At 44.8% G+C, this 9451-nt stretch overlaps 1 long non-coding RNA gene across 1 annotated transcript in view; it reads left to right on the top strand.

The window, feature by feature from the left end:
- The first annotated feature begins 2793 nt into the window (after window positions 1-2793).
- Window positions 2794-9451, top strand: part of LOC116370733 (uncharacterized) — a 20542-nt gene continuing 13884 nt past the window's right edge. Inside the window, exon 1 of the long non-coding RNA XR_004208819.1 lies at window positions 2794-2904. This is a non-coding gene — a long non-coding RNA (uncharacterized LOC116370733). The remainder of the gene's footprint in view (window positions 2905-9451) is intronic.

The raw sequence follows: 9451 nt of genomic DNA, 5'->3' as shown, positions 1-9451 counted from the left end.
ATCACATGTGCAGCTGATTCTCAAGATCTTGCACACTAATGAGATGCATTTGAGTCCACACTACTACACTGTCTGAGCCAAGGACTACATGCTTTCTGGTGAGTTTTGATTACAATACTGGGTGGGGTGAATATATTTATATGACATACATAACGTTTTTGTAAATGAGTAAATAGTTGTTTACAGCAAAGTTTGTTTAAATCAGTTCTAACTTGTTAACAATTTCTGCTGGTTAGTTTTTGCTACCATGTGGGTTTTAGCTTGCTTGAGCCTGCTAACTGAGGAGTGTTAATTCACCTGTTCCCATACATGTTTAATTTAAAAACATTTATCTTACAAAGGAGTTGTTTCATCTAACTGCTTAACTTTTTTTTTTTACTCATTTTTTTCGAATCTTTACAGGAAAATGCCACGGGGACTATCTTATGTGTGGAGATATTTCACTGCAGCTAATGTAGAAGTAAAAGCTGTGTACATTTGCAAATAATGTGCCAAATCATATGTGAAGAATGCAACAAAGATGCATAATCATCTGGCCAAGTGCATAAAGTTCCCTCAGTGCTCACAACAAGCAACTTAAAAAAAAAAAGTACCTTTATTTTACTAGGCAAGTCAGTTAAGAACAAATTCTTATTTTCAATGACGGCCTAAGAATAGTGGGTTAACTGCCTGTTCAGGGGCAGAAACGACAGATTTGTACCTTGTCAGCTCGGGGATTAGAACTTGCAACCTTTCGGTTACTAGTCCAACGCTCTAACCACTAGGCTACCCTGCCGCCGCAACCTCTGACAAAAGTCCCTCTACTTCTATTCGAGGTGGAAATGATGAATCAAAGTCAGAGAAATGCTGATGAATGTCTTAATCAAGCTGTGTATGCAACTGCTTCACCGCTGATGTTCACAGGTAATGTGTATTGGAAGAGATTTCTGAATGTTCTTAACCCAGCATACACCTCTCCAACCAGACATGCTTTATCTACTCATTTGCTGGATGCAGAGTTCAACAGAGTTCAAGTGAAGGTCAAGCAAATCATAGAGAAAGAGGACTGTATTGCAATCGTCTAAGGATGGGGGTGTGAGCATGCGGGTCTGGCCAGATGAGATGTACTCATTGTTTGTAGGTGTCTGTAAGTTGTTGTTAGTATAAGTTTGTTTTTGGAGTGTACATTTAAAAAAAAAAAAAATGAATTGAAGATCGTTGACACCCAGGAGGAAAGTATTTGTCACAGCAGTACACACTGAGTGTACAAAACATTAAGAACACCTGCTCTTTCCATGACATAGACTGACCAGGTGAATCCAGGTGAAAGCTATGAACCCTTATTTGTCCCTCACTTGTTAAATCCACTTCAATCAGTGTAGATGAAGGGGAGGAGACAGGTTAAAGAAGGATTTTTAAGCCTTGAGACAACTGAGACATAGATTGTGTATGTGTGCCATTCAGTGAGTGAATGGGCAAGACAAAATATTTAAGCACCTTTGAACGGGGTATGGTAGTAGGTGGCAGGCACACCAGTTTGTTTCAAGAATTGCAACGCTGCTGAGTTTTTCACGTTCAACAGTTTCCCTTGTGTATCCAGAATGGTCCACCACACAAAGGACATCCAGCCAACTTGACACAACTGTGGGAAGCATTGGAGTCAACACGGGCCAGCATCCCTGTGGAACAGCTTTGGACACCTTGTAGAATACATGCCCTGACGAATTGAGTCTGTTCTGAGGGCAAAGGGGGTGCAACTCACTATTAGGAAGGTGTTTCCAATGTTTGGTAAACTCAGTGAGGTTAAAATGAGAACCGTTGTAAGCTTTAATAGATCTAGTTTGCACAAGGCCTCTGGTTGCCCTTCAATGTCACTTTGTCCTTTTTGGGTCAGCCGACATGCCATCCCTCCGTCCTCCCTATAAACTCTTGCTACCGCCGAATCTCCAGACTAAAGAAGCATCGGCGCATTTAGTCACATTGCATATTTTAGCCGCCATCTGTTCCGCTCAACACTCCCACCACAGGGGCTCCTATCCTCATCTTCCTGTTTCCATATTCCAACAGCATATTGTTCCCATAGCTTCTTTACTTATTTTTAAAGAAAAGACACACACACACACACACACACACACACACACACACACACACACACACACACACACACACACAGCAGGACCGGAGAGTGCTTCTTGTTCTCAAGGAGGAGCAAGAGAGCAGCTTTCTTTTTTCTCCCCCCAGCAGTTTCTCCCAGCCAGTTGTCCTATCAAGTGTAACCTCGGGGTCCTCATAGAGCAATTAAAGGGGCCCCACTGCCCACCTTTTGGTAATGAAGCCCGGCGCAGCCTGGAATCTATAGCCCTTTAGTGTCCCCTAATGGGACGTCATTACAGTCAAAGAAACAGTGTACATGTAAATGAACATACTCATTAGCCAGTGGCGAGAGAAACCTTTGGAGCTCCGTGTGGTGCAGTGTGTGGAGGGATGCTTCCTTATTCCTCTGGTACCCTGATTGGTTTTTTTGTATTTTTTTGTCTTGGTATGTGGGTGTGAGAGGAGAGATGATATGTGTGTGTGTGTGTGTGTGTGTGTTCAGCAGGTGTGTTCTTACTTGCTTGTGTGTGTGTATCTGTATGTCTTCACGTAAGGGAAAAGTTAAATGAACATATATAATGTGTTATTGGTATTCACACAGCCGTTGTGGCAGCTGTTAATTGAGCACTAGTTGTCTCTGTAATGTGATGCTAAAGCCTGCTGAAGCGCGTAGCCGAACCCCCTGCCTCTCTCTCTCTCTGATTGAATGACTACATCCCCCAGAGTGCACCGGTGCAGCTGTCCAGGTCGTTGTCCCCGGCGAGCAGCGTGGAGTCAGGAAGAGGAGTGGAAAAGAGGATTCATGACCTGGAGGAGCTGCTCAGACTGAAGGTACAAACCTCACTGACCTCTACACTACACACTCTCTCTTTGTCTCTCTCTGTCTCTCTCTGTCTCTTGCTCTCTCTCACTCACAGTTCAATTCAATTGACTTTATTGACATGGCAAGTTTGGCAAGTTCAAGTATACATATATATAAAATAATAATAATAATGTAAAAAAAAAAAATATATATATATATATATATATACAGTGGGGCAAAAAAGTATTTAGTCAGCCACCAAAGTTCTCTCACTTAAAAAGATGAGAGAGGCCTGTAATTTTCATCATAGGTACACTTCAACTATGACAGACAAAATGAGAAAAAAACATCCAGAAAATCACATTGTAGGATTTTCTATGAATTTTTTTGCCAATTATGGTGGAAAATAAGTATTTGGTCACCTACAAACAAGCAAGATTTCTGGCTCTCACAGACCTGTAACTTCTTCTTTAAGAGGCTCCTCTATCCTCCACTCGTTACCTGTATTAATGGCACCTGTTTGAACTTGTTATCAGTATAAAAGACACCTGTCCACAACCTCAAACAGTCACACTATGGCCAAGACCAAAGAGCTGTCAAAGGACACCAGAAACAAAATTGAAGACTGAATCTGCAATAGGTAAGGAGCGTGGGAGCAATTATTAGGAAATGGAAGACATACAAGACCACTGATAATCTCCCTCGGTCTGGGGCTCCACGCAAGCTCTCACCCCGTGGGGTCAAAATGATCACAAGAACGGTGAGCAAAAATCCCAGAACCACACGGGAGGACCTAGTGAATGACCTGCAGAGAGCAGGGACCAAAGTAACAAAGCCTACCATCAGTAACACACTATGCCGCCAGGGACTCAAATCCTGCAGTGCCAGACGTGTCCCCCTGCTTAAGCCAGTACATGTCCAGGCCCGTCTGAAGTTTGCTAGAGAGCATTTGGATGATCCAGAAGAAGATTGGGAGAATGTCATATGGTCAGATGAAACCAAAATAGAACTTTTTGGTAAAAACTCAACTCGTCGTGTTTGGAGGACAAAGAATGCTGAGTTGCATCCAAAGAACACCATACCTACTGGGAAGCATGGGGGTGGAAACATCATGCTTTGGGGCTGGTTTTCTGCAAAGGGACCAGGACGACTGATCTGTGTAAAGGAAAAAATGAATGGGGCCATGTATCGTGAGATTTTGAGTGAAAACCTTCCATCAGCAAGGGCATTGAAGATGAAACGTGGCTGGGTCTTTCAGCATGACAATGATCCCAAACACACTGCCCGGCCAACGAAGGAGTGGCTTCGTAAGAAGCATTTCAAGGTCCTGGAGTGGCCTAGCCAGTCTCCAGATCTCAACCCCATAGAAAATCTTTGTAGGGAGTTGAAAGTCTGTGTTGCCCAGCAACAGCCCCAAAACATCACTGCTCTAGAGGAGATCTGCATGGAGGAATGGGCCAAAATACCAGCAACAGTGTGTGAAAACCTTGTGAAGACTTACAGAAAACGTTTGACCTCTGTCATTGCCAACAAAGGGTATATAACAAAGTATTGAGAAACTTTTGTTATTGACCAAATACTTATTTTCCACCATCATTTGCAAATAAATTCATAAAAAATCCTACAATCTGTTTTTCTGGATTTTTTTTCTCATTTTGTCTGTCATAGTTGAAGTGTACCTATGATGAAAATTACAGGCCTCTGTCATCTTTTTAAGTGGTAGAACTTGCACAATTGGTGGCTGACTAAATACTTTTTTGCCCCACTGTATATATATATATATATTTATTTATAAATAAATGGTGGGACCAACAGCAATAATAATAGTAGTAGTGGACATGGGATTACCATTAACATCAACTACAACTGTGACTGAGTAGACACATGACATGGTATGAAAGAAAGACAAAACAAAACAAGATGGGAAATATTATCGACATTACATTGCACTTTTCACTGGCTGTCCCTCAGGTTGTGGCATGAGGACACATATTTGTCTGCCAAAACTGCACATTTTGGCTGCGCCCAATAAATATTAGATTTTTTCTTCATATTTTATAGTAAAAAAATGATGTTTTGAATTATAATTTTGGGAAAGGAATATTCTCTTAGGTCTGAGAATTTCTCACAGTGTAATAGGAAATGCAGCTCTGTCTCTCTGTCTCTCTCTCGGTCTCTCTCTCGGTCTCTCTCAATTCAATTCAATTCAAGGGCTTTATTGGCATGGGAAACATGTGTTAACATTGCCAAAGCAAGTGAGGTAGACAACATATACAAAGTGAATATATAAAGTGAAAAACAACAAATATTAACAGTAAACATTACACATACTGAAGTTTCAAAACAGTAAAGACATTACAAATGTCATATTATATATATATATACAGTGTTCTAACAATGTACAAATGGCTAAAGGACACAAGATAAAATAAATAAGCATAAATATGGGTTGTATTTACAATGGTGTTTGTTCTTCACTGGTTGCCCTTTTCTCGTGGCAACAGGTCACAAATCTTGCTGCTGTGATGGCACACTGTGGAATTTCACCCAGTAGATATGGGAGTTTTTCAAAATTGGATTTGTTTTCGAATTCTTTGTGGATCTGTGTAATCTGAGGGAAATATGTCTCTCTAATATGGTCATACATTGGGCAGGAGGTTAGTCTCTCTCTCTCTCTTGCTCTCTATCTCTCTGTCTGTTTCTCTCGCTGTCTCTCTCTCGCTCTCTCTCTCTGTCTCTTGCTCTCTCTCTTTCTCTCTCTCTGTCTGTCTTTCTTGCTGTCTCGCTCTCTCTGTTTGCCTCTTTGTCTGTCTGTCTCTCTGTCTCTCTGTCTCTGTCTGTCTCTCTCTATGTCTGTTTCTCTCTCTGTGTAATTTTCTCTCTCTTTTGAATTCCCTCCTTCCTGTCTATTTAGTCTTAATTCTTTCTATTCTCTATTCTTTTCCCCTGTTCTCTCCCCATTTCCTCTCTCTCTACTCCCTTGTCTCTCCTCTCTCACCCCCCTCCTAATGCTTTCCAGCACATTGAGTAGTGTGGGTCCAGGTGAGAGGTACCTGTGTTCTGTTTCCTGTGTGTATTGATATGACCTCATTGTCATCATCAGCCCCATTCAGAGACAGACAGGCCGTCATGTGTGAATGTCACTGCTCTGCCGCCAGCCACGACACGCTACTACTGAGAGCTAACGCACCGATAGGACGAGGGAGCGCTGTCACGCATCTGCCTGCGCGGGTCCCTTGCCTCCCATCTCCCATCTCCCCTCAGAGGCCCAGCCAGCCCCCTGGTTCCCCCCTCTCATCAGTGCCTTCTCCTGATGGCTCAATTATGACCGTCTGTAATCACCACTCAGAGAGGTAGTAATGGCTCTGAAAAGGAGATGAAGATGTCACTGGCTGGCTGGCTGCAGCAGAGTGACTGACTCCCACATGTATGTTCAGACTGACTGCCTCCAGCTTTCAACCACACGTCAGTGTCTGGGTATTGTGTGTCAGACTTGTCTCAACCTGTGACATTCTCAGTCTCGACTCTTAAAAATGATGACCGTCTTTGGTTTTGTAACAACAGAGTATGGCTTTATAGTATTTCAAGACCAGCCGGTGGGTACAGTATCTGTGCAATATGATTGCTGTGTGTTGGAGAGGCCAGCAGGGTGAATTGCTCCTGATAAGAGGTGAGTGGAGGGGATAGCAGACTCTCTCTCTCTGTCTCTCCCTGTGGTCCAGCGTCGGGGAAGGCTGATGGTCTCTAAGGGGCTCAATTGCACCGCTGTTACCGACTGCTTCCTCTCTGACCTTTCCTAACGGTGTGCCACACACTCACACACATACACTGATACATACACACACTGACACACACACACACACTGATACACACGACCGCTGAGCGTCTGTGTGGGCAATGAAGCAGCAGGAGAGGAGAGGATGCGGCAGGACTTGGACTCTCCCCATAAACCAATCAGCTCCATCGCTCTTTTAACCTTCACACTCTCCTCTGTTCTGCGGTCTCTCTCTGTCTCGCTGTCTCTCTCTCTCTGTCTCTCTCTCTGTCTCTCTCTGTCTCGCTCTGTCTCTCTCTCTGTCTCTGTCTCGCTGTCTCTCTCTGTCTCTCTCTCTCTGTCTCTGTCTCTCTCTGTCTCGCTCTGTCTCTCTCTTTCTCTCTGTCTCTCTCTTTCTCTCTGTCTCTCTCTCTCTGTCTCTCTCTGTCTCGCTGTCTCTCTGTCTCTCTCTTTCTCTCTGTCTCTCTCTCTCTGTCTCTCTCTGTCTCGCTGTCTCTCTGTCTCTCTCTTTCTCTCTCTCTCTCTCCTTTTTATTTCTCTCTTGTGCTATTATTATTTCTCTCTTCGTCTCTGTTTTTGCCTCTTTCTCTTCTTCCTTGTCTGTCTTTTCTTTCCTCTCGCTCTCTCAACTTTTCCATTTCAATTCAATTCAATTTGCTTCATTGGCATGACGTAACAATGTACATATTGCCAAAGCTTACTTTGGAGATTTACAATATTAACATAATAAAAATAAAAATGATCAACTTGTCAACATTAACAACAATAACCAAGGGTCAAAATAACCATACATTGAACAATACCAATAAGTATACAGTAGAGTACATGTGCAGGTTGATTGGTCTGTCAGACACCGTCCCTCATCTTATGGCAGGCAGCAATGTAGTACGCTGCCAACCCACAGCTCTCTGCATCCTCCCCCAACAGGATGGGCAGCCTACTCTTATCAGAGAGGTATTTGAAACCTTGAAAAAGGTTTTCAAATTTGGGGGAAATAAAACTCTCTAATTGTTTTATATTTTTGACATTTTGTCAGGAAGTGCAGCTCTGTCTCAGGTTCTGCTGTGGGGCAGTGGTTGCACAGCCTTTCCTCTACAGGGAGCCAGATAGCACTGCATTGTGCTTTGTGCTTGTGTTTCCCAAGGAGAAATGTAGTTTTGTTTTGACTGTTGTAATTTGTTTTATTCTGATTGATTGGATGTTCTGGTCCTGAGGCTTCAGGCTGTTAGTAGAACAGGTTAGTGAACTCAGCCCCAGGACCAGCTGGATGTTCTGGTCCTGAGGCTTCAGGCTGTTAGTAGAACAGGTTAGTGAACTCAGCCCCAGGACCAGCTGGATGTTCTGGTCCTGAGGCTTCAGGCTGTTAGTAGAACAGGTTAGTGAACTCAGCCCCAGGACCAGCTGGATGAGGGGACTGAGGCTTCAGGCTGTTAGTAGAACAGGTTAGTGAACTCAGCCCCAGGACCAGCTGGATGTTCTGGTCCTGAGGCTTCAGGCTGTTAGTAGAACAGGTTAGTGAACTCAGCCCCAGGACCAGCTGGATGTTCTGGTCCTGAGGCTTCAGGCTGTTAGTAGAACAGGTTAGTGAACTCAGCCCCAGGACCAGCTGGATGTTCTGGTCCTGAGGCTTCATGCTGTTAGTAGAACAGGTTAGTGAACTCAGCCCCAGGACCAGCTGGATGAGGGGACTGAGGCTTCAGGCTGTTAGTAGAACAGGTTAGTGAACTCAGCCCCAGGACCAGCTGGATGTTCTGGTCCTGAGGCTTCAGGCTGTTAGTAGAACAGGTTAGTGAACTCAGCCCCAGGACCAGCTGGATGTTCTGGTCCTGAGGCTTCAGGCTGTTAGTAGAACAGGTTAGTGAACTCAGCCCCAGGACCAGCTGGATGTTCTGGTCCTGAGGCTTCAGGCTGTTAGTAGAACAGGTTAGTGAACTCAGCCCCAGGACCAGCTGGATGAGGGGACTGAGGCTTCAGGCTGTTAGTAGAACAGGTTAGTGAACTCAGCCCCAGGACCAGCTGGATGTTCTGGTCCTGAGGCTTCAGGCTGTTAGTAGAACAGGTTAGTGAACTCAGCCCCAGGACCAGCTGGATGAGGGGACTGAGGCTTCAGGCTGTTAGTAGAACAGGTTAGTGAACTCAGCCCCAGGACCAGCTGGATGAGGGGACTGAGGCTTCAGTGTGTTAGTAGAACAGGTTAGTGAACTCAGCCCCAGGACCAGCTGGATGTTCTGGTCCTGAGGCTTCAGGCTGTTAGTAGAACAGGTTAGTGAACTCAGCCCCAGAACCAGCTGGATGAGGGGACTGAGGCTTCAGGCTGTTAGTAGAACAGGTTAGTGAACTCAGCCCCAGGACCAGCTGGATGTTCTGGTCCTGAGGCTTCAGGCTGTTAGTAGAACAGGTTAGTGAACTCAGCCCCAGGACCAGCTGGATGAGGGGACTGAGGCTTCAGGCTGTTAGTAGAACAGGTTAGTGAACTCAGCCCCAGGACCAGCTGGATGAGGGGACTGAGGCTTCAGGCTGTTAGTAGAACAGGTTAGTGAACTCAGCCCCAGGACCAGCTGGATGAGGGGACTGAGGCTTCAGTGTGTTAGTAGAACAGGTTAGTGAACTCAGCCCCAGGACCAGCTGGATGAGGGGACTGAGGCTTCAGTGTGTTAGTAGAACAAGTTAGTGAACTCAGCCCCAGGACCAGCTGGATGAGGGGACTGAGGCTTCAGGCTGTTAGTAGAACAGGTTAGTGAACTCAGCCCCAGGACCAGCTGGATGAGGGGACTGAAGCTTCAGTGTGTTAGTAGAACAGG

Source organism: Oncorhynchus kisutch, unplaced genomic scaffold, assembly GCF_002021735.2.
Source record: "Oncorhynchus kisutch isolate 150728-3 unplaced genomic scaffold, Okis_V2 scaffold2709, whole genome shotgun sequence".
Taxonomy (NCBI): Eukaryota; Metazoa; Chordata; class Actinopteri; order Salmoniformes; family Salmonidae; genus Oncorhynchus; species Oncorhynchus kisutch.
The sequence above is the reverse complement of the archived record's forward strand: the minus strand, read 5'-3'. Positions and strand labels throughout refer to the sequence as shown.